The sequence below is a fragment of the Zootoca vivipara genome, chromosome 6, assembly GCF_963506605.1.
Source record: "Zootoca vivipara chromosome 6, rZooViv1.1, whole genome shotgun sequence".
Lineage (NCBI taxonomy): Eukaryota > Metazoa > Chordata > Lepidosauria > Squamata > Lacertidae > Zootoca > Zootoca vivipara.
Window position 1 is genome coordinate 60,872,507 of NC_083281.1, and position 6,126 is coordinate 60,878,632.

The following is a 6,126-nucleotide window of genomic DNA, read 5'->3' on the forward strand; positions in this document are numbered from 1 at the left end:
ATTCCGAGCCTCCCTTTTGCGCGTGCGGGCATGTTAAAGCCCCGATCACTTCACTCCCCACTTCTTCCTCGCCATCCCTCCCTTTCACGCATTGCCTTGACCCCGCAGCCCCCCTCCCTGGCCATCTTCCCCTAAGTGCAGCGCTGCTTCGTGAGCGCTGCAGCCGCACGCTCTCTGTGTGTGCTGCAGCCGCACGCTCTCTGTGTGTGCGCGTGTCTCTTTCTTTCTCTCCCTGTGCGTCCGTCTCTGTGTGTGTGTGTGTGTGTGTGTGTGTGTGCGCGCGTCTCTCTCTCTCCCCCCCCGTGCGTCTCTCTGTGTGTGTGTTTGTGCGCGTCTCTTTCTTTCTCTCCCCGTGCATCCGTCTCTCTGTGTGTGTGTGTTTGTGCGCGTCTCTTTCTTTCTCTCCCCGTGCATCCGTCTCTCTCTGTGTGTGTGTTTGTGCGCGTCTCTTTCTTTCTCTCCCCGTGCATCCGTCTCTCTCTGTGTGTGTGTTTGTGCGCGTCTCTTTCTTTCTCTCCCCCGTGCGTCCGTCTCTCTCTGTGTGTGTGTTTGTGCGCGTCTCTTTCTTTCTCTCCCCGTGCATCCGTCTCTCTCTGTGTGTGTGTTTGTGCGCGTCTCTTTCTTTCTCTCCCCCGTGCGTCCGTCTCTCTCTGTGTGTGTGTGCTTGCGTCTCTTTCTCTCTCTCCCCCGTGCGTCTGTGTGTGTGTGTGTGTGTGTGTGCGCGCGCGCGTCTCTTTCTTTCTCTCCCTGTGCGTGTCTCTCTCTCAGTGTGTGTGTGTGTGTGTGTGTGTGTGTGTGTGTGTGTGTTTGCGCGCGCGCGTGTCTCCCCCCCCCCCACAGAGAAAAGGTTCCGCTTCGGCTCGTCATTCAGCCGCGCGCGCGCGCCAGGGGCATGGGCCCAAGCCTCGTCCCCCTCGCGCTTCCCTCACAAGCATCTCAGAGCGGGACGGGTCACGGCCTCCCTCCTCATTCCTCGGCCGGCGTGAGAGAGCCCGGGGAGCAGAAGGATCCCAGGTTTAACCCCCAGGTACCCCCAAGTTTGAAATTCTGGAGAGCTGCTGCCAGCCTGGTTGACAGCAAAACCTGGATAGCACAGTAGGCTAGAGTGTGGTGTTTATAATGTGCGCGGAAGAGAGCACCGAGTGTCCTGAGCCAGTGGGACCCAGTTGTACCAGCACTTAAAAAAAAAGACACCCCCTGAAAATAAGCCACCGTGTGTTTTTTTGAGGAAAAAAAGTTATAAGACGGTGTCTTAAAAAAGGGGAAACACGGTACTGCCTGGCAGCTGCTCTGCAGAGTTTCAGACAGGTCTCCCCTAATCCTACCTGGAAATGCCAGGGATTGAACCTGGGACATTCTACATACAATTCAGCTGCTCCACTACCAAGCTATGTTGCTTCCCCAAATGCTGTATGTGTTCATCATCAGTGGGAAGTCCAGGTTGGAAGATGTTGCTCTGATCACACAGGCATTTTATAGGTACAATGAGCTCTGAGACACGGGTGGAGTTCCGGTGCTGAAAGGAGCCTTTCCTCATTCATTCCAAGGGCAGAACACATTCCTTGCCTGCAGAGATTCTGTAAAACATGCCTCTGTGCAGGCACTGAAAGGAGTATTTAGATTTGGGGAGCACAAAAACATGTGATGCAAATAAACTCCTGCCCTTCTTAATTCTGTTGGGCCTCATGTATTCTGTCTGATTTGTATAGCTGAAGAACAAGGATGCTCCATTTAGCAGCATGCAAGGATCAAATCTCATGCAACCCAGATAGAAGAGAAAACAACATTCTTGGAAGTAAACCTGCATTGGTTTAGTGGCCTAAACTGCACCCCATTAAAATACTGCTGGGGAATAAGCCTGTGACTGTTTTTTGTTTTTGTTTTAAGTAAAATAACTTGGTCTCCAGGGCACCTTAAAATACCAATTTTTAAGAGCATCTGTTTTCGTATCTCAGCAGGGATGTGATAGATTCCCTTTTCACTGTAAAATCTGGTGGAAGAAATTAAGGTATATCACTTATAAGAGGAAGATTCCACCCGGGCATTTCTTCTTTAAAATTCAACCGATTGCCCTTCTATGCTAGTTTGTTAAAAAAAAAATTGCTTTTTAATGTGGGGAGACATAGGTTGCATTAATATCATGCCATTAAAGAGCTTTTTAAATGCATGGCTTCCTCCAAAGAATCCTGGGAACAGTAGTTTATTAAGGGTGCTGGAAATTTTAGCTAGATAAATTATAGTTCCCAGAATTCTTTGGAGGAAGCTGTTTGTGTTAAATGTGTGTTAAATGCACTTTAGATGCAAGGTGTGGATGTGACCCCAAAGATATGCATATGTTACATATATGTCTTCTTCCATGAGCTAATAGCAGCTGGCACAGGTTGTGTGCAATTTGCAACAGGCTAACTCCTGCTTAGCATTCTGATTCATTTCTTCCACCCAAGTTGTTTTACATTTGGGGAAAATCCTGGGAGATCAAGTCATGATCTATTGATATCACATCTACAGTAGTTTGGCCTTTCATCTATTTATGCCACTACCTCCTTAAATAACCTGATTTGTTTGAATCCAAAGCCTGACTAGTGTCATAGGTTTTTTTTTCATTGGATCAAATTGACTGCTCCCCCCACCCTGGTGGAGGGATCATAGCTCAGTAGTAGAACAGTTGCTTTACAGGCAGAAGGTTCTAGGTTCATTCCCAGGCAGGGCTGAGAAATACTCCTGCCTTGAAACCCTGGAAAAGAATGGTTTATATGAGTTAAATGCTGGAGATCTTGAGGCAGGATGGACTTCACAGTCTTTTGGTCTGTTCTGACTTGGACAGGACACATACAGGGGTTTTAAAGAGAGTCAATTGAAGTTTTGTTTCTGGGTGGGAGATGTGTGTGTGTTGTGGGAGATGTGTGTATGTGTTTGCACCCCGCCCTCTTTGCCCCCCCGCCAAAAAAAATCTCCTGTAGTCAAATAGCTTTTGCAGGGTTTTGTGGGGTTTTTTTTTTTTGCAACTCTACAGAAACCTGCTTTACCAGAGGCAAAAACAGCAAGAGGGTGGTCCGCTCCAGGAGTGGCAATCCATCTCTTCTACCTGCCTTCAGTATTTGTTTCCAGCTTCAGAATAGTACTGCACGATTACAATAATTCTCCCCTCTTGGGGAGTCTTGCTTTCGGTATAGTTTTTACAGCCTCTTCCCCTCCCCTTTGCTGTTTGGTGAAATGATGTCGAGATCTGACAGTGATATATGGGCAGACTGTGGCTTCGTGGGTGGAGGAGTTACTTGCTTGTTTTTAATTGCAGACCATTCTCTCAGGAGGTTGGTTCTGTGTGCAGAAGCTTGGGGTTGTTGTTTTTGCTTGGGACTTGGTGGCCCACGCAAGGGAGAGGCGGGTGACACTTGCATGCACCCTTCCCCCCACCAAGCCGGCAGTCTTCCCCGGGGCTGCCGCCTAAAGCTGTTTGAAGGGCGCCTCATGACCAGCACAGGATGTGGCTTCCCTTTGCGATGCAGAGATACCACACATTTGCCATCTTGAATTTGGGTGTCAAGAGCAGGCCACAGCTGGTGGAGGGAGAGCAGGATGATGGAGAGGCTCAGAAATCCCAAATGCAAGTACCTAGGTTCACTCCCCAGTAAACCAATTCTTATCACCTTCTGCCTGGTGATGAGTCCTGTGAGAGAATACATCCTACCTAATTTGGTTAAACAAACTGCAGCCATTTTTACCTGCTTAATAACCGCTGTGGGTATTTTAAGGTAATCTGGTCAGGAACTTGCATCTAAGTGCTGGGGCTGATCTGCAGGTGTTACCAGGTGGACAAATGGGAGATTAGCAGATTAAATCATATACAAGTTTCTGTTTTTTTTTTAATTCTGCTTAGCAGTATTGGTTTCCTTTGAAACAAGCACGATGGTTAAATTTCAGATTCCTTGGCTTGAAATTCAAGAGTGTACCCTCTCTCTTATTCCTGAGAGCCCTCCTGACCCACAGTTTTCATGTTCTAAGAAGCTTTAATGTGCAAATGCTTGGGGTTGCAAGGAGAATTTAGAAAGGAGAACATAGTTATCTGTAAGTTTAGGTTAATTCTCTCTGTGGTGTGCATTCCATATTTCTATGATGGAAACAAAGACAGTGATGTGTCAGACTTTGCCTACTCTCTCTGTTCAGGTTTGTATTGCATGGACCACACAATTAGGGTGGGGTGGGACATGGGTGTAACCGGAATTTTTTTGGGGGGGCAGGCTTTCGTTTGAGGGGAGCAAAACCTCAGATTTGTATTAATTTGTGCTGATTTAGGGGCCAGCTGCCCCCCTGCCTCCCTTGGTTACACCCCTGGGGTGATGGGAGCCAACCAGCCTTCCAAATTGTGACAGAGTACAATCAGTGTTTCATCCCAGAAGCAGCAGGTTAGGAACTGTGTCAGTTTTGCCAAAGGCTGCTAGCTGGAAAGAGCTTTTAGGGCAGGTTAGGACACTGGGGAGACCTGCCTCTCCCCTCCCTCCCTCTCAAGATAGTTAACTCTAGTCCTGCTATTCTTCTCAGTCTTTTGTGTTCAAAGCAGGAGGGTGAAAAAGGGAAGCTTCCTCACAGCAAAGGACAAAGTTCTCCTCTTGGGTCTTACTCCCCCCTTTAAAGGGGGGATTCAAGCAGCTTGTGTATTGTGTGTGTGTGTGTGTGTGTGTGTGTGTGTGTGTGTGTGTGTGTGTGCATATGCATGTGTAGGGGGGAGTGTTACTGTTTGCCCCCCTGGACCAACAGCTGCTGTACATGGAAAACTGGAGCCAAGAGAAGGGGCAACCTGGTGAAGACATAGGCGGAAGGGGAGGAGGGGGTAGGAAAAGTTATTTCACTACTTGTTTTGGAGGTTCTTCCCAGCCCCCAACCCAACTGTGTTGTTACACACACACACACACTCCTATGGGTTTGTTTCATTAGAGTTTAGCTTTTCATGTGCTGGAAAATCAGATGCGGAAACTCTTATTATAAATCCATCCTTTGGTCAACCTTTTGCCTTTTCTGTCCCCTTTCTTCTTCTTTTTAAAAAAACGAGGCAATTTTTCCTCCTTTTTTTGGAGAAAAAAACAGCCCACCAGAGCTTGAGTGAAAATCAAGAAGACAAAACGCTTTAAAAGAGACCAGCGGAACCACCACCACGGCATTAAAACGCTGGAGACTTCAGCCTGCAAAGAACAGATGCTTGATGATTTCCTACCCTCTCTCTTTCATTAGGAGAGACAAATTTGCTGTCAGCTCGCCAGATTTCCAATTTACCGATAATGATTCTTGCATGAAAATTGATCGAGGGGGGCACTCTGCTGCCGCCGCCACTGCTTTCTCCTCTCTCTGCCTTTGCCTCCTTTAGTGAGTAGCTTGGGGGGGGGGCGTTTGCAGAAAAAAAAACCCCAAACCAAAAAACCGTGCTTTTCCTCTTCTTCTTCTTCTTCTTCTTCTTCTTCTTCTTCTTCTTCTTCTTCTTCTTCTTCTTCTTCTTCTTCTTCTTCTTCTTCTTCTCCTTCTTCTCCTTCTTCTCCTTCTTCTCCTTCTTCTCCTTCTCCTTCTTCTCCTTCTTCTCCTCCTTCTCCTTCTCCTCCTCCTCCTTCTCCTCCTCCTCCTCCTCCTCCTCCTCCTCCTCCTCCTGCAGTTTCTCCTTTCGGAGTCGCTGGTGGGACGCAGCAGAGAGAGGAAGATAAGGCAGGCGCCCAAAAGCGAATTCTGGAGCAGCAGCGGCAGCACCTGCTACCTTTTGAGACCTGGGGTTCCCCCCTCCCACTCCCTCTCCCAGCTTTCGGTGGCTTCCTTAGGACCTTCCTATCTTCTTCAGCATCCCAAGAAGAACCCTTTCAGCTGCTGCACTTCTGAGCATTGTCGTCCTCCCTTCACTCTCCGCCACTCGCCCTCAGCCGCCACCCTTTCTCCACCCCCTTCTCCCTTTTGTAAACCAGTAGCTAAGGGGAATGACAAAACAAAGCCCCATTCGTGCTTGACAACCGGAGAGAGAGGGAGAGCCAGCCCCCCTCCCTCCCCTCCTCACTTCTTGCTGCCTTTTCCTTCTGACAACACTCCCCCCTTCTTTTCATTTGATGCTGAACATGATGCCCCATTGAAAACAACCCATTGACTCTCCACCCT

At 48.3% G+C, this 6,126-nt stretch overlaps 1 protein-coding gene across 3 annotated transcripts in view; it reads left to right on the top strand.

Moving 5' to 3' along the window:
* GSE1 (Gse1 coiled-coil protein) overlaps positions 1 to 6,126 on the top strand; it is a 391,224-nt gene that overhangs the window by 262,171 nt on the left and 122,927 nt on the right. The gene's annotated exons all lie outside the window — the stretch shown is intronic.